The sequence below is a fragment of the Grammomys surdaster genome, unplaced genomic scaffold (assembly GCF_004785775.1).
Source record: "Grammomys surdaster isolate TR1022 unplaced genomic scaffold, NIH_TR_1.0 98, whole genome shotgun sequence".
NCBI lineage: Eukaryota > Metazoa > Chordata > Mammalia > Rodentia > Muridae > Grammomys > Grammomys surdaster.
Genome location: NW_021604577.1, coordinates 6,697,518 through 6,717,560, shown reverse-complemented (window position 1 = coordinate 6,717,560; position 20,043 = coordinate 6,697,518). Strand labels below are relative to the sequence as shown.

Here is a 20,043-nt window from a genome sequence, read left to right as displayed (position 1 = left end):
TGTCAGATTCACAGTGGATTGATACACTGGGGATAGGAACATGGAAGGCCATGCCAATGAGCTTCCCATTCACCTCTGGGATGACCTTGCCCAAAGACTTAGCAGCACCAGTGGAGGCAGGGATGATGTTCTGGGCAGTCCCACTGCCATGTTGCCACAGCTTTCAAGAGGGGCCATTCACAGTCTTCTGAATGGCAGTGATGGCAAAAACTGTGGCCATGAGTCCTTCCAAGATGCCAAAGTTGTCATGGATGACCTTGGCCAGGGGGCTAAGCAGTTGGTGGTGGTATAGGATGCATTGCTGACTATCTTGAGTTGCCATATTTCTTGTGGTTGGCACTCATCACAAACTTAGGGACATCAGCAGAAGGGGCAGAGATGATGACCCTTTTGACCCCACCCTTCAGGTGGGCCCCAGCCTTCTCCATGGTGGTGAAAACATCAGTAGACTCCAAAACATACTCAGAAACAGCACTACCCCTTTTGATGTTAGCAGGATCTCAATCTTGGAAGATGGTGATTAGCGTCCCATGGATGACAAGCTTCTTACTCTCAGCCTTGACTGTACTGTTTAATATGCCATGGGTGGAGTCATACTGGAACATGTAGGCCACGTAGTTGAGGTTAATGAAGGGGTCATTGATGGCAGCAACCTCAACTTTGCCAAGTGTAGAACAGAAGGCAGCCCTGGTAACCAGGGGCCCAATATGGCCAAATTCGTTCACACCGACCTTCACCATCTTGTCTACCTGATAAAGCTAGCACTGCATGAGAAGATGCAGCTGTCTCTGGAACAGGGAGATGCAGAGAGCTGCATTTTTGTTTTTGTTTTTTTGTTTTTTTAATGAATCTAAATATCTACATTTTTTAAAAAACATATAAGATGTTTGAAACATATGCCGTCACTATAGTGCTTTTCAAAATATTTAAATTGTGTATCTTTAAGTAGTACTCAAATACTGGCAGTTAATGTATCAATGATGTCCAAATGAAGCTAAATACTAGTGTATCCTCATAAATTTTAAGCATTTGCAAAAATTCAGTTGTTAGCTGAACTAACAAAAAAGACAATCTAAGTCAAATAAACTTACATAACTCTTCAAATTGGAAAAAAAAAAGTCCATCTACTAATTACCAGGCAGATTTTCATTGTAACATCTAGAAATTGTATACTTAGATGAAGAATGATTTTTTTCTGAAAATGTTATCTAAATGTTATACAACTTTACTTTAAAATATGCAGATTCTAGGTTTTTTTTATTTAAAAGTTAATGAATATTTTATTAGGAAGAATTACCAGTAATAAGTTATCAATAGTAACATTAAGTTTAAAATAGTACAAAATCAAAATATGAACTGGCAGAATACTTGCATGTATAAATGAAGGTAACTGAATATTCAGTAAACAGAGACAAAAAGCATACCTACAGTTTTTCCACACATTCAAAATTGGTAAGACCAAATTTTTTCAACCTGCCTAAGATTTACATTTATTTATTCTGTTTATTTACTTATTTGATTATTTGAAACCTGTATCTTATGCAACCCAGGCTGGCTTCAAATATTTTTGCAGTGATGAGTGACTTTGAACCCCTAAAGATCCTATGTCCTCTAAATCCTATGGGGGAGGGCAAATGTACTACTAAACCCAACTGATTTATCTTTTAATTCTGTGACTCTGTTCATTATTCATGATTTCAACAGGAGTCTTTTGCATATTCTTAAACTAAAGTTTTGACAACAGTATTTGAAAAAAAAGTTGCATGAGTCAATGCATTGATTGGCCTATCTTATGAAACATGGGTCAAAGCATATTTAAAGAGACATGACCCCAAACAGATGCATTGCCATGAAGATCCTCTTTAGAGACCAGCAACCTCAGTGAATCTCCATCAAGAAGTTTCTTTTCAGTTGATGTTTCTGTATATTTTAGCATTTCTCATGATCACATGTAGCTGGGAGAGGCTAAAAGGAAGAAGTGGCTAAAGTCTCAGGTGAGAATCCAATGATATTTCCCACCCATTTTCTACTTACAAGCATCCATTACCATTTATTAAGCTATGTCTTTCCTATTTTGCTTAATTAGTTGCCATAACTACTGGGCCAATGTAGTCTCTAGTAAATAGTGATGATATAGACATGTTATACTCAGAGGAAAAGAGCCACATTACAATGCTTCAAAGTTTAGTTGAGAGGTTTACTTCCCCGAAGTCAAAAACAGCATCCAAGCAATTTTTTTTCTAATAGAATCTAACACAAATATTACATATATATTTAATATCTTATACACTGGCAATACATGCAACATTAATGAATAGGCAATATTATTTTGAATCACACTGTAAATTATTTGTTTTTATGTTTAATGTTTTTTGGAATAAATGTGGTCAGAATATCCAGTCAGTTCTTCCTTTTGAAAATAATTTTTGTGTGTTTGTGTGTGTTTGTGTGTGTGTGTATGTGTTCAAGACAATAATGTAGGCAGGTACATATTATAATGTTCTGTTGAGTTTAGAGTATTAAGACAATGACTTTCAATGTTGATCCTTGTCTTCATGAAATCTGTTTTTCTCCGCTGTCTATAAAATATTATTTGACCCACAAGATCTAGATAATTTATTTCTACATTTTATATGACCCTAGAATGATTGGGATTACAGACATGAACAACCATATCCAGCAGCATTAGAGTTCAAGAGACTGTAATTCATATGCTGTCATGTTTGACAAATGCTTTAACAAACAATATTTTTGAAACAAGTAGAAAAATAAGTCGAACTTATTTTAAACACATTAATATATAAACTATCGTATATGTTATATTAGCAAGATAAGCTTAGCAGAACTCATACGGAGGAGTAAATTTGAGGAATATTACAGAAGTATTTTTATCGATATTGTAAATAAATTTAAGAAACTGGATTTAATGTACTTGTCATGGTTATTTCAGGTGTCTTCAAAATCCCGTTCATATGGTAGGTGAATTTTTAGTTACCACCTACTCAAAGTGTTTGATTTATGAGTTTTTGATTGTTTGAGTGTTTTGCTGTAATTTTAATATTACAAAAAATGATAGTGATTTTAGGACTAATATCAAATTACTTCTTTCCATAAAACATTTGAATTTATGATAATTAAGGAAGGAATTTAGCAAAAAATATTTAAATTTATTGTGTTTAGATGATGATAATTCTTTTTCATATACACAGAAATAAGGACTGTCATATATAAAATTGTATCTAGTATTTTATTAAGGTAAACACATTCCTATATTTTTGTTAGAAATCTCTCCTAAATATCATTTACTTTTACCCCTCTATCTTCTCTCATTTCTATTGTTCTATAAAAAGAAAGCAGTAGTTTCACAAAAATGCCTAAGAATTCTTACTGTAGCCAATATAATTTTTTCAAGGATTATTGTGAATTTTTTATAAATATAAAATAATTTATTTTATTTTAATTAAAATATAATTGCATCTTTCTTCACCTTCAACTCTCTCCAACTTTTCCCAGGTCCCTGATGCTCCTTCTCAAATCCATTGCCTTTTTCTTTAATTTTATGTTATATATTTATGATATATTATAAACACATAACTATAACCTGCTGAGTTGATTTAGTGTTGCTTGTAGGTTTTGGTTTGAAGGCCGACCACTTGGTACTGAATAAACAATTAAGGGGTTCAACTGGGCCTGGGCCTGGGCCCCGCCTGGTCAGTAGTTCTCTGTATTTTGAGAAGTTGCAGCTTTCTGCAATCCTCTGACTGCTGCAAAGAGAAGCTTCTTTGATGAGTTGTGAGGACTAATCAATGAATCTTTCCTGCTTTTCCCCAGGTTATTTATTTATCCGTTTCTTTCTTTACTCTCTGTGTTGAAGATGGAACTCAGCACTTTGTCCATGCTGGAAAAATCCCATACTTTTGAGATAAACCATTACTTTCCCCTAGTTTTAAAGAAATGATGTTAAAACTCCAATTCCCAGGCAAGTGAGACCCATGGGCACTGTACTTTGCTAACTGACACCCAGTGGTATAAGTCTACAGGTTTCCTGCTCAAGAAAAATGGGCAGATGAATGCTGTTAATGGAGTGACAGGTACATAGGGGATAGGATAAGTTCTGTCCCTTCAGTATTTTTTTTTAATTTTTTATTGGATATTTTATTTACATTACAGATGTAATCCCATCTCCCCTCCACCCAGGAACCCCCTTTCCAATCACCCCTCTTCCTGCTTCTATGAGGATATGCCCCCACCCACCCTCCCACTCCCACCTCCCCACACCCATGATTTCCCTCACACTGGGGCATCCAGCCTTCACTGGACCAAGGACTTCCTCACTCACCTATACCTGACAATGTCGTCCTCCCCTAAGTATGGGTCCCTCTCTATGTGCTCCCAGGCTGGTGGTTTAGACCCTGAGAGCTCTGGTTGGTTGGTATTGTTGCTCTCCCTATGGGGCTGCAAACCCTTTCATAAATGACACAAAAACTTGGAGAGTAGCAAGAAAACAATGGGCCTTTTATACAATGGGCCTCATAAAATCAGTAGTGTATCTGTACTCAAGTCACACGAAAATCTGTATTTCTCAGCACAAGGCTTAAAAGTTACAGAAAACAAAAATGCAAGAAAGGTTATTAATGTGAAAACCTGTTATTTTACAAAACCAAAATTATAATCACGTAATTACATAAAGACCTTGAAGGCCACTTGTAAAATTATATATATATATATATATATATATATAAATGCAAGATACAAATATGTACCTGTTTGTGAAAAACTAATGTTTCATAGTCACTGTTCTATTGCAGTGACAAGACCCATGTCCAAGGCAACTATTATAAAGAAAACATTTAATTGGAGACTAATATTTTCACTGGCTTAGTCCTTTATCACAGCAGGGAGTATGACAATACATAGGCAGACATAGCACTGACAAAGAAGTTGAGACTTGACATCCTGATTCACAGGCAGCAGGGAGAGCAAAACAGGTCCTGACATGGACATTTGCAACCTTAAAGCCCACACCAAGTGAGAAATTTCCTCCAAAAAGGGCACATCTCCTAATCTTTTAAAAATACCTCTACTACATAAACATTAAGCATTCAAATATAGGAGACTGTGCCAGGAGGATGGTGGCATTCTTAGTCAAGCTATGACACTAACGTGATTCCTCTTCAGGAATCTAAGATAAAATTACTGTGCTTGGAAATACTTAGAATTAAATTAGAAATTGACAATGACTATAGAAATATTTCGAAGAAAATTGTTAATAACTCCACAGGTTTCTCCTTTTCAGCTTTTCAGTTTCTGTGTTGTTTTTCCCTCCTTGGGGCAATTTTTACTTCTCCTAGAAACTTTCTAGTTTATGTACACAAGAGATACATATTTATATGTCAGCAAGAAAATTGTTTCCAGAAGTCATATCCATCAATGTAATCATTCTCATAAGAAGCACACATAAATATTGATGGTGGACTGTCTTTAATTATCAAAATTATTGATTAAGTTTTAATTACATTTATTTTGTCATCCCTGGACATTTAAAAAATTAAGAAATAATTGCTAAAATGTAATTTAGAATGTGTAAGTCAGAGCAGGAAATGCAGCTCAGTGACTAGTGACACAGTACTTGACATGGATAGGCAAAGCCTTGGGTTCAATCTACAGAAAAATATAGTACAAATCTAAAAAAGATTTTTATGTGAAGAACATATATTGCACACACACACACACACACACACACACACACACACACACATATATATATATATATACACACATACACATATAATGCATTGCATATGTGCTGTCATATACACTTTCATTTTGTATATGTAAAATATTTTGAGAACTTCATGGATGAAAAGTGCTATTATATTTCTCCCCTTTTCCACGTCCTCTTGAATTTTCTCTTTCTTTCTAAATTAATGATCTATTCTTCAATAATTTTCATATTTTCTTTTTTTGGCTTTAGGGTTTTTTTATAATTTATTTTTTTCAAATCGTAATTTTACTCATTCACACAGGGGTTATAAACACAAAAAGGAAGGACGTGGGGACAGAGATGACACTGGGGTGTGGGTGTTCAGGGGGAATATAGATATCTTTCAGAATAGGGTATCGGCTGGGTGAAGGTTCAGGGGACAGGTCACTATGACTCTGACTATGACTCACTTGTCCTTATCTAAGTTGGTATTGTCTGCTAAGGCTACTTATTTACAAGGTCTATGACTACTCGGGCTGGTAAATTTCCACAAAGGCTGCCTGTTTACAATAGCTTATAGCCATCTGTTTCAATGTTTATCCACAGAGACCCAAGACTTGGTGTTAGTATACATGTATGACAGGCCTATTGCTGATTTTAGGCCTATGGCTGATTTTAGGCCTTCGGTATGTAAGCAGGGCTGCTCCTGACATCTCCTCCCTTCTCTAAGTATAGAAGGGCTGTGGCAATTCTAAACTTGGAAGTGAGGATAGAGGCCTGACCTCCAGTAATTGAAGGAGACCTTGTAATGGCTCTGGTCCCCCTGTCTTTGTCCAGTGAGGCATGAGGGCCATACCCATCCTGCTGTCTTTTTCCTATAGAGGGGATACTTTTGACATCAACCCCTATGCAGTCAGGCTTGAAAAATTTTTCATATTTTTAAAAAAACATGATTTCCTCTATAGAGTGTATATATATATATATATATATATATATATATATATATATATATATACCTTATGTGTATATACACATATTTTTATGCTGCTGCCCTGGCTTGGTCTGTACTCCATGAGGTGACTACCAACTGACTGAATCTCTTTCCCTGCACTGCTCCTAAGTCTTTCCTGTGCTGTTCTCCGAAGACTTGGGTATATCCTATGTCTGCATTGATTGAATTGTACCCAGATTCACCAATTTTCTCCTCAGCTAGATGTCACTTTCAAATATGGCTGCTTCCTTTGATACACCAAATTTACCTTAGAGGTGTATTCACATGGATTAAAGGTGTGTGGTATGTCTGCATTCCAACTTGATCTCATAGACCTAGCTATGTCTTTGGATATAATTCCTGCAAGAGCAGCTATGTTTCTGGAATAAAATTTTTCTATAAATATCTATTTACAGCTCTGCAACATAATTTAAAGCTACTTTCCTAATCTCTATACATATAATATTAGTAGGGTTAGTTCACTTCTGTCTTACAGTAACATGAAGAAATACTTATTTTCTTAGAATCTCAAATTAAGTTGTCTCATTTCTGTTGTTTACAACACTTGATTTTATAAGTTAAGTGATATTATTGTTAAATTTTAGTTAAAAACTAAGCCAATATGTATACTCAATGTACGAAAATAATTTTAAAATATTCATAAATTGTTAAATGGATCGATAACCAGCCAGCACATATACTATTCCACAGATTTTCTGTGATGACAGAACCTAAAAATCTATTGTCTAATTTTAAAGATGCAAATAATTTTTAATTTAATATGATTATCATAATGAATAATGAGTTGCTATGTTATTACTCCTAACAAAGGTTTTAACTCTTAGATCACTGTTTTTCTCACTCATAGGGTTCAATAAAACATTATTATGAAGCATACTACTTTAAATCTTACATTTTTAGATTACAAGTATATGTGTGTGAAATAAAACAGAACAAATTTCTGAATTGTGTGCGTATGTGTGTGCACATGCATGTTTGTGCATATTTGTGCATATGTGTGTATGTGTTTGTGTGTGTGTGTGTGTGTGTGTATTTGCCTGTGTTTTTTATATTTTTCTTGTCATATTATCTTCTGAGGTTTTTACATTATTAAAACATACATATTTTCCCTTTCAAATTCAAAATAAAACTGTTTTCTGCATATACCACACTTCAGTATTCATACATCAGCTAATTTTATTTGGTCATCAGAATCTACAGCATTGACAAGAAAAGTAACATATCTTCTTCCTTAAAACTGTGATTTCATGTTTCTTTTTTTAATGTATACATAGTATTTAAATTGATGCTCATGCTTGTTTCTGAAAAACATCTGCCTTCATGGTTTTCTCTAGAATGACTGTGGTAATTTAGATTCCATCTCCACGACTCCTCTCTCCATGGTCTTACCATAGTTATCATCTGTTATCTTATTGTGAGAAACCACTTGGAACAAAGCTAGGTACTATTTTATCTTATTTGTAATGTTTAATTTTCTTAAGTTTTGTTTTGTTGAAGACCATTCAGTCGCTGTTAAGCATTTTGTCTTTTTGAAAAATAATGTTCAATATTTTATTCATTTTTAAATTGGGTTATTTATATAATTTGGAAATACAGTCTATACCCAAAATATTGTGGGAATTTTTTTTATTCTATAAAGTATATCCTCACTTGTTTATTACATTTTTTCAGTATAATAGAAATTTAGACTGAGGTAATTCCATCTTTCTACTCATTGAAAGTTAGTTCATTTTTCTTTCTGTCATTTTTCTTTTCTTCCTTACTTTCCTTCTTTCTTTCTTTCATTCTTTTGTTCTTTCTTTCTTTCTCCTTCCTTCCTTCCTTCCTTCCTTCCTTCCTTCCTTCCTTCCTTCCTTCCTTCCTTCTTTTTTTAAAATCTGTTATTTGGGAGTTTCATCAAATGATATTCATTGTCCAGATAAAAAAGTATAGATTTTTTAAAATGTTTTTGTTGTTGTTGTTTTCAGTTTTGGATCCTTTCATTCTTTAAAATATTTATTTAATATGTTCTGAGTTTATTTATTTTATGTGATCTATATGTAGGTTGATTTCCAGGCTTTTGTCTGTCAATATACAGTTCTGATAGCATGTGTTCTAGTTGTGCTTTGTGGATGTGGCAAAAGCTAGAGTTAAACAAGGGTTATTGTGTAAGACCCCACACTAAAAAAGTCATGAGGACAAGCCAGGAAGCAGTGTTCTTCCTCTGATTCTGCTTCAGTTCCTGTATCCAGGTATCTGCCTTGAATTTTTGGCATGACTTTACATAGACTGTGATCTAAGCCGTGTAAGCCTAAGGAATCCTTCTTCAAGCCGCTGTTGACTGTGATATTTTAACATAGTAAAAGGAAAAATCAATAAAACTCTATATCACTTTAAGAAATTCTTTAGGCTAAAGATATTATTCTTGCAAAGAAAAAGTGTTTTGTCTTACCTTAAGAATAAAACAATAAAATTAAATTATAAGGATAAGGGGATATGTTAATATATTAAACAAATGCCTGCGGGATTAAGACTTTTTCTTTATATATTTCCATTGGTGTACTTAATACACATAATTTATTCAAAACACAAATACATGCATACTGCACACATACACACACACTAACTTGTTTATAACTTCCAAGTGTTTCAAATGCCTTTTTGTCTTTAGTTTTAATGTATTAATGATACATTAAAATATATGCTTAGAAATATATGCTATTGGAGCAAAATAATAAAATTTATTGACTGAACACTAAGAGATTATGAATTAAGCAAGAAAAATGAACAAGTATATGGATGATTTTAAGATTGACTCACTAATGTATGTTTGTGTATGTTTGTGTATGTCTGTGTATGTGTGTGTGATGCAGATATGCACAACTTCTATAAGAAAAAAATTTAGTAAATTGTTCAGTACTCTTTTTTTTTCTTGCACTCTAGATAGTATTTGCCCTCCCAGTTCACCCTCTGACTGTTCCACATCCCATACCTCCTCCTCCCTCCTGTCCCATGAGGAGGTCCCCCCCTCCTGTCCCATGAGGAGGTCCCCCCAACCCCCACCCCACCAGACCTCTAAACTCCCTGGGACTTCAGTCTCTTGAAGGTTAGGTGCATCTTCTTTGACTGAACCCAGACCTGGCAGGCATCAGCTGGTGTATACTGCCTGGTTGGTGATCCAGTGTCTGGGAAATCTCAGCAGTACAGGTTCAGCAGTTTTTATCTTGAGGTTTTGGTTCTTAATGTGAAGGTTAAAGAGATTTTCATCTATTCTTTAGGAAATTAGCAACCTTCATTGAAACATTTGTAAAAATGCTAATTCAATTTAAATGCTGGTGGAGTATCATGGTACATGCCTTTAAGCGCACTACCCTGGAGACAAAGGCAAACAAGACTTCTGTGAGTTTTAGGTCAATCTTCTCTACACATCCAGACCCAGGAAACCATAGGCTATACAGCATGACTTTTTCTAAAAGAACAAAAATAAAATAAAGTAAAATAAAATAAAAATGGGATTAAAAACACAATTTAATTAAAGTATAAAAATGAAAAACAATATTGAGAAAGTATCTGTTTTTAAACTTAATATGTTCATGATCGTTATTACAACACTAACTTCATCTCCAAATTTGAGTTTATGAATATTCATAATTCATATCTTCTGAAACTAAGAATTGACAGTTTCCTACCTTTTAAATTAAGTACTATTTCTGAATATTGTCACATCCTTTTCAGATTAACTTTTGAAATATCACAAATTAATCTATAATTCTAATTAAATATCTGAGACTTAATACTCATTCATTTATATACATTTCTTTGTTATTAAACATTATCCTTATTTCAAAGATTGCAAATAGAAGTCTAGAGTTAGTTTTAAGGCAAAGTTTTACCATTGCATTAAGTGTCATATATTAGGAAGAAAATTGTTATGCTGCATAAGGTAATTTATTATGGGTAGAGCTATGATTACCTTCTGTTCACATTAAAGAAAAATTACAAAACATGAAATTTATATAGTTAAAATATATTGCTAGATGAACACTATATCATAAGTTACATAAGACTTTTAAGCTGAATAGTAGAGAACAAATTCATTGCCTAGTCTGTGCTATACAAACACTTCCACAATGAGTTATAACACCAATTCAGAAATTTGTTTTTAAACATTTTCATGAAGTGTATGTATTGGCATGTATGCAAATATATTCATGTGCGTGAATGTGTTTGAGTTTGTGTGTGTGTGCGTGCATGTATCTGTGTGTTTCTGTGTGTGTATGTATGCAAATGTCTATGGTGGTCAGAATAGTGTATTGTGTCTCCTAGAGATGAAGTTGTAGGTGATGGTGAATATTCCAACCTTGTTGCTAGGAAACAAACTCTGATGCTCTGCAAGGGAAGCACAGTCTCTCAACAGCTCAGCCATCTCTCCAGCTCCTGTGTTCTCATCTTATTTCTGAATTGCCAGTCCTGAATTTTTTTTGAGAGGCAACCCTTTTGTCAATAGAAGTTATGTTATTGATGAGTTGGCTTATAAATCACTTAAAACAAATTTCTTTAATGAGTAATGATTGCAAAGTAAGGATTAAGTGGTTGATAGATATGAGAGGACAATAAAAGAGTGTGGAAGAATAAGTGAAGCCATCATATATTATATACATATTTAAAGCTACTTGAACTTTTCTCAAGAGAAATTCAATGGTCTTGATTACATTGGAAATTATTCACAACAAATAATTTCATTTAAGATCATATATTACTATTATTACATACTTTTCATCCTAGATTAAATCTTCAGCATTGGAAAAAATATACACAAACAAGTAAGCAAAATAAAAAGAAGAAGAGTAGATCTTTTCAGGAAACAAACGTATAACTTTGCAGAAAAACATTTACTGCTTCATTACTAGTTATGTTACAGTGCACATGTAGGTGGAAAGACAACCATGAAATCTGTAACTGTGTATGGTACCTTTAAAAATAGGAAGGAGAAAAGCAGTCATAATATTTACATTGATTCTTCATTCAGTCACCTATCTTTTCTTATAGTATTTATTTATTATTTTATGCTTCAGATTTTATTCTCCCCTGCTTCCACCTTCTGACTGTTTCACATCCCATACCTCCTCCCCACCCCCTTTCTCCATGAGGATCTCTCTACTTCCCACCCCACTCCCACCCCACCTCACCTCTAAATTCCCTGGGGCCTCCAGTCTATTGAGGGTTAGGTGCATCATCTCTGATTGAACACAGACCTGGCAGTCCTCTGCTGTATATGTGTTGGCTTAGCATTAAGAGCCCTGACTACTCTTCCAGAAGTCCTGAGTTCAATTCCAAGCAACCACATGGTGGCTCATTCACCTATCTTGCAATATTTCTGAAAAGTTTGAAAAGTAAACAATCTGTCTTTATCATGCACTACCATTCTTACACACTTGTTTGGCTAAACTAAAATACCCTATGGTACTTTTTTCTATTAGTAGTTATGAAAGTGAAAAAGTTAAGTCATTCTATCATAATACGTAAATGAACCTTCAGGAACTAGTTCAAAATAAAATAGAAGACAATTGCAAATTTTCTGAGCAATTAGAGTTCCTGCAGAATTTTAAATGTTCATTGAGGCATGCAGGGAAAATCATCAGCAGTCATCACTTAAGTGATTTTTAATACTGTCTTTCTGCATTAGAATCTGAGATTTCAAAAACTGACATAAGTTATTCTTGCTGACACAAAACCAACATCCTTTAAGGTATGTTTGGCAAAACAGTAACATATAGAATGTGAAGTATTCCATATACTCATGGTAAGTGAAAAGTTCTATACTATCATCCTGAGCAGTGCTCCTCAACCATCTAAACTATACTATTCATTCTCAATTCAGTTCAATTTTTTTATTAAAGGCTGCATCCCCATCCACATTCTCTCAAGAGCCAACACTTCATAAATTTATGAATATAACTATCCTAAAAATTTATATAAAAGTTTTCATCTACTATGTAATTATGTGATTGATATATGCCATTCAGCATGTCTTTATTAAGTATAAATATGGCCTAATTCATGTGAATTCCTTTATCTTTAAGCCTAAAAAATATTTCATTGTGTATAGATACGTTGCTAAGTTTATTTATTAATCTCTCAGTAGATATGTCTGTTCCTTCATTTTGGAAATAACATTGCTATAAACACATATTTAAAGTATCTGTTCCACTTTCCACTTCCTTTTACTTTGGTTGTGGATACGAATGAGAAAGTATAGAGACTCTACCATATAATTTATCATTTTCTCTAGTTAATTGGCCAGGCAGGAAAAGCATTGCAGTAATGTCCTGCCAAATATCCAAAGCTTATTACTTTACTAGAGTACATTCTTGAAATGCATTTTTTGGAAGTGTAAATGTGATTTTACTTATTAGTTTGCTGGTTAGCCTACCTAGTTACTGAGTTAGAGATTCAAGAATGCAATTGACACTTCAAAAACTTATAAGAAGATCATATTTTGTACCTTTACATTCTAAGCAAGTTTTCAATAAATTAAATCTTTTTGTTCATTTCAATGATTTGTAGTAAATATACCTTACTTTGGATAAACTTTATCTACTTTACTGTGTTGACATATTCTTTGTACACAGGCTTTGTATTTTTATCATACAAATAATTTCTTTCATGTCTATTACATGCTTAAACATATTCACCACATATGCGTCACTTTTTCCCCACCTTGATTTGTTGTCCAATTATCTCCCTTCCCATCTTATCTTCCTTTGTATTCATGTCCTATATGCATTGTTATGTCTCAATATGGTATAGAGAATTCACAAACAAGAGAAAGTAAGACTGCTTTACTGAGTCAGGATGTACCGTGTAATGTGATTGTCTTAAATTATGTCAATTTAACCAGAATATAATATCATTTCATCCTCTTTTATGGATGTTTCAGAGAGGCAATATTATTAGAAAATTTGCTACTAAGGATGAGTTCAGACATGAAAAATCGTGACTGCTTTTCAGTTAGACGTTGGATAGGGAAATAATTAGGCAGCATGGTGAAAACTTCATCAATCGGAAAGTTATTCCCTTGAGATTATTTTTGGCATAATGTTTTGATAATTTAAAAAATGAAATATCATTAAATTGGCATCTTCGGTACATATATTGTCTACTACAATATGCTCAAAGTTGGTACCACCTACTGCCGTATTTGCTTCTATATGTATACAAATTAGAAAGGCTATGAAGAATTATATAAATGTTAAGTTGGCAAAAGCAATATATTGTGGTTATAATATATACTTATCATGCGTGTATATTAAATGCTTATAGGAGGTGTACACACATACACAGAGACACACATATGTGTGTGCATTAGTTACTCAAAAATAGAGTAAAATGCAAAATAGCAAGGAAATTATAAAATTCTGCTATTAAATTGAGCTTCTGAAGAAATTCACGTGTAGAATACTTCATTTACAATGAAAATTTACCTTAAAACACTATTTTTTAAATTACTGTGATATGAATTTAATTTTATATACACTTGGGATATAAATAATAGGCATTTTCTGGAACACAAAGTATGATATCTCAGCAATCTCATATTATTTTGTAAATTACTGAAAGAGTTTTAACTCATAGTCTTTTTTGTTACTATCTATTTATGATAACAATCAAAAACTAAAAATGCACGTCCATATGTTTGCAACTGTAAATACTTCTGCATTAGTGATTTTTTTCTATAGTTTTTGATTCAACACTACTACATGACAATTCCCAGAAGGAAGAGTTTATTTGGACTTAAAGTTACAGAGAGAACAGTGTCCATAACGGCAGGGAGTCATGGGAGAAAAAGCATAGCAGCTGACAGAGTAGGATGCAAGCTGATATTTGAACCACAGCTCATAGCAAAGACAGCAAACTGACAGTGACTTGAAATTCTTAATCTAAAGTCCACTATCACGCTCCTGCAGAAATGCTACACATCCTAAATCTATGTCAACAGCATCACCAACTAGGTAATAGATGATATCCTAAGGTCCAATACTATGGCGGACAATTCCTATTCAATCCATTACAGATTCACTCATTGGTCTAACTAGACATTATATTACATTATCTTTAAACACAAACCTGTAAGTATGGCAAAAACACACCAAGAGCTTCTTCTGGGTCATTGCTCTTCATTTTGAATGTTTCAGTATAAACTCATGTTCTTTTATCTCAGTAGAAAGGACCTAATTTAAATGAATGCCCATGCAAGTAATAAGTAATGAGAAATGAAAACATGTTTTCTACTCTGACTATATAATCAAATGGGTATTTCATGAAAACAGCAGACTTTATATTCATGAAGTACATATAATTCTTTGTATTTTTCCTCTTCTCTTTACTTTTCCTTTTTTCCCTTTCAACATCTTTATTCCTTCTTTATAACACCAACAGGGATATAATTCTCTATTTTTAAATCTTATTACTTATTAAAGTGCTGCATTCAAAAACCAAGACAAGAGAATTTTGTGTCTCATAGTTCATTGTCATTTTCTTCCCTAGTATTTGGATTTCTCAATATAATTTTTGATTGTGTTTAATATTCTTCAAAATCTCCACCAAAGTCCATATTTAGGGTGTCTTCTTATGCTGTCCTTTTAAAGATTTCTGGAGTTCACCTTTCAACAGGAGTCAAACTTAATTTATTTATTATTCAAGTAATAGTCTATCATATATTTTACCTGTTGAGATTAAAGGAGCATGAAAGTGAGATGGCACTTGTGTATTAGTAAATATTTAACAAACGGATTCTCTCTTGAGATCTTGTCAAGTAGATTAATATATGTTAAAAATATTAAATAGCTAATGTCAGGGGGAGTCTGTATGTAACAGTGATTAAATTTGTGATCGGATTTATTTCAGGAAAAAAGTTTTCAGAGCTATTTGGAGGAAAACATAATACATTATAGATATGACTATGATTTTGTGTTTGTAAAATACATTTATTTTATCACCTAAAAATCAGTCCAGGTAGCATGACAATAATATTGGTAAACAAAAAAATAATCTAACCATAGAAAGTTCCTCTATGAGATAAGCACTATCAATTAATGATTTCTATTTTATGACTTTTAGAAGTTATTTTGATATATTCATTTTCAAACAATGAACATTGTGCTAGCAATGATTTCCTTTTTTAGTAAAAAAAAATCTTACTAAAATAATTTTTGAACTGAAATGTATCTACTGACGAGCTCAATGTACCTACATGATTTACTTATAATTAAAACAACAATAGACTACAGGATATTATAGCAAAAGCATATTGTGACATTAATTCTTTATATTATGTTCTAAAAATGGGAGAATTTGTGGGGAGATAGTGGTGGGAGTGGGCCAGGGCAGTTGGAGAGAAGAATGTTACAAAGCCAAAATCCATTGTACAAATAGTAAAATTCTCAAAAAATAGATAAAATATATATTATTTATGTGCATACATAAAACTCACTGTTCACCAAAGAAGTTATTTTGCAATAGATGGAGGAAACTACAGAAATCTACACCTGGTCAAAATGATAGTTAGTCACATATGCTTGTATAACCAGCCCCACTTGATATGTCTACAATAAAACTACAGTTCAGGGTCAGGGAAAATCTTGGAGGAAGGGACAAAAATCACAAATGTTTTTTTTAATTTGTATGAATAAAATAAAATTTCTGATTACAAGTCATTCAGAAGTTACAGAGCATCCTAGTACTGGTGTCTGACTCATCCCTATACCCACTTGTTCCTTATACTCTCTCTGGAACCCACTGAGTCCAGAGTCAATGCCCTGCTTTGGCCTTACCATTAGCTGACAGTACCCTAGGATACCTCCCACGCATCTCTCTAGACTCTACTTATAGCCATCTTCAAGGAGATGAGAGTGTTTGGCTTCAAGGAGTTTGTCATGGCAGTAAAGGAGCATCAGGACAAAAACATCTTCACTACTTTGGTGATTTTAAGGATGCCCAAGGGAAAAGCTGGTGTCTGAACCGTTCAGACGCTAAACCAGTTGTGTGAGATGTGCTGAATCACGTTACTGAAGACTGTGTGTTCATCTACTGCCAAGTAAGAGTCAGATATACTGTAAAGACACAAATAATGGCTTCAGAAAAAAATGAAATTAATTACAGTGCCTACATTACTTAAATACAGAACACCTCAATAACTTGTAGAGTCTAAGTGCCTCTGGACCAACCTGGTAGAAATGATCTTCTCTGAAGATTATGATTTGACGACCTCTCCCACCTGACAGTGGTGTCAAGTGCCTTTGGTTCTAGCATTAAGGAGGCAGAGTCAGGGAATCCTTGAGTATGAGACCATTCTGGTCTGCAGAGGTTCCAGAAAAGCCAGGGCTCCACACAGGCCCTGTCTAGAACTTTCTCCCAAAAGATTTGATCATTGCAATTGTGTCTTGATTTTCTGGATTACTTAAAAAGCAGCCATGAGTAAATGATGATATGAAAATCAATGTGTCTAAAGAATAAAGAATCAATTTTGAAAAAAAAATTGTAAGAGAAAGAGGACCAGGATTCTTAATGCAAGATAGTGCTCTAGAGACGTGACAGGGAATCTGTACCCAATAAATCTCAACCATATGGTTGCCTAAACATGACCTGCACAAAACCAGACGGACCACACCACAAACTTAATTTTTTAAAAATAGACTTATCCTTTTCCTCTTTATTCTGTACTTCATATTCCCTTACTCTTTTTATTTCTTTATTATGACACAATATTTAAAAGACAGAAAATGGATTTCAGCCACTAAATGAGCTTAAGTTCCCTGCAAGGCATTTTAATCACTTAAGTACAAATGCACCAAGAGGAGGAAGACACTGTCACCAATAGTGTTGTTATTCAGTATGAGGTCAGATTAGCAGAAATAAGAAACAATAAAATCCCAACTCAATTCTTCACAGAGTTAGAAAAGGAAATTCTCAAATTCATATGGAATAACAAAAAACCCAGGATAGCGAAAACTATTCTCAACAATAAAAGAACTTCTGGAGGAATCACCATTCCTGACCTCAAGCTGTACTACAGAGCAATAGTGATAAAAACTACTTGGTATTGGTACAGAGACAGGAAGGAAGATCAATGGAATAGAAATGAAGACCCAGAAATGAACCCACACACCTATGGTCACTTGATCTTTGACAAAGGAGCTAAAACTGTCCAGTGGAAAAAGGACAGAATTTTCAACAAATGGTGCTGGTTCAACTGGAGGACAACATGTAGAAGAATGAAAATTGATCCATTCTTATCTCCTTGTACAAAGCTCAAGTCTAAGTGGATAAAGGACCTAAACATAAAACCAGATACACTGAAAGCAATAGAAGAGAAGGTGGGGAAGAGCCTCGAATACTTGGGCACAGGGGAAAAGTTCCTGAACAGAACACCAATGGCATATGCTCTAAGATCAAGAATTGACAAATGGAACTTCATAAAATTGCAAAGTTTCTGTAAGGCAAAGGACACTGTCAATAGGACAAAATGACGACCAACAAATTGGGAAAAGATCTTTACCAATCCTACATCTGATATAGGGCTAATATCTAATATATACAAAGAACTCAAGAAATTAGACTCCAGACAACCAAATAACCCTATTAAAAAATGGGGTATAGAGCTTAACAAAGAATTTTCAATGGAGGAAACTCGAATGGCCGAGAAGCACCTAAAGAAATATTCAGTATCCTTAGTCGTCAGGGAAATGCAAATCAAAACCCTGAGATTCCATCTCACACCAGTCAGAATGGCTAAGATTAAAAACTCAGGTGATAGTAGATGCTGGAGAGGGTGTGGTGAAAGAGGAACACTCCTCCATTGTTGGTGGGACTGCAAGATGGTACAACCACTTTGGAAATCAGTGTGGCGGTTCCTCAGAAAATTGGACATAGCATTACCTGAGGATCCAGCTATACCACTCCTAGGCATATACCCAGAAGATGCTCTAACATATAAGAAGGACATATGCTCAACCATGTTCATAGCAGCCTTATTTATAATAGCCAGGAGCTGGAAAGGACCCAGATGTCCTTCAACTGAGGACTGGATTCAAAAAATGTGGTATATTTACACAATGGAGTATTACTCAGCTATTAAAAACAATGAATTCGAGAGGTTCCTAGGTAAATGGATGGAACTAGAAATTATTATCCTGAGTGAGGTAAGCCAATCACAAAAGAACACACAAGGTATTCATTCACTGATTATTGGATATTAGCCCAGAACCTTGAAATGCCCAAGATGCAACTCACAGGCTCATGAAGCTCATAAAGAAGGAAGACCAAGTGGGGGTGATTCGGTCCTTCTTAGAAGGACCAACAAAATACTCAAGGGAGCAAATATGGAGACAAAGTGAGGGACAGAAACTGAAGGAGGGGCCATCTGAAGACCATTCTACCTGAGTATCCATCCCACGTGCAGTCACCAAAGGTAGATGCTGATGTGGAAGTCAGGAAGTGCATGCTGATAAGAGCCTGATATGGATGTCTCCTCAGAAGTCTTCAAGAGTCTGACATATTCAGAGGCAGATGCTCAAAAGTAGCCATTGAACTGATAATGGGGTTCTCAATGGAGGAGTTAGAGTGAAGACTGAAGGAGCTGAAAGGTTTTGGGGCACCATGAGGAGAGCAACAATACCAACCAACCACAGCTCCCAGGGTCTAAACCACCAGCCTGGGAGCACTTAAGGAGGGATCAAGGGCTTCAGTTGAATACATAAGTGTGGAGGGCCCTGCTGGGCATAGGTGGAAGAAGAGAACCTTGATCTCATGAAGGGTGGACACCCCAGGGGGTGGGAATTTTGAGGGTGGGGAGGTGGGAGTGGGGGGTAGATAGAGGTTACATCCACAGAGAAGAAGGAGGAGGGGTGAGGGGATAGGGGTTCCTGGGTGGGTGGAGGATGCGGTAAGGGGACAACGTATGAAATGTAAATAAAACATCCAATAAAAAAATTTAAAAAAAAGAAACAATAATGTGGAAATACAGAAAATATTTTAACTTTTAACAAATTTCATAATACCACTTGGAAAAATTTAGCATAGGCATCATGGCAGTTTACTTTAAGAGCAACTATGAAGAAGAAAAATATCATCCTTTACTAATGAATGAGACACATTCAATGACAGGACTAATTATGCTCTAGGGAGAATTTATGCATGGATAATAAGAAGCAGAGCTAAATGTTGTCTTAATTTACCCTCAGGCTCTGAAAAAAATGTTGATTCTGGTTTCACTAATTGAACCAACAAGCATTAACCACCTTTTCAAGATACAGTCACAAAACAGTAATCTTTCCATCCCAAATAGCTC

General features: G+C 34.5%; 1 pseudogene; it reads left to right on the top strand.

The window, feature by feature from the left end:
* Nucleotides 1–10,040: 10,040 nt before the first annotated feature.
* LOC114633334 lies at nucleotides 10,041–16,975 on the top strand (annotated as a pseudogene).
* Nucleotides 16,976–20,043: the final 3,068 nt, after the last annotated feature.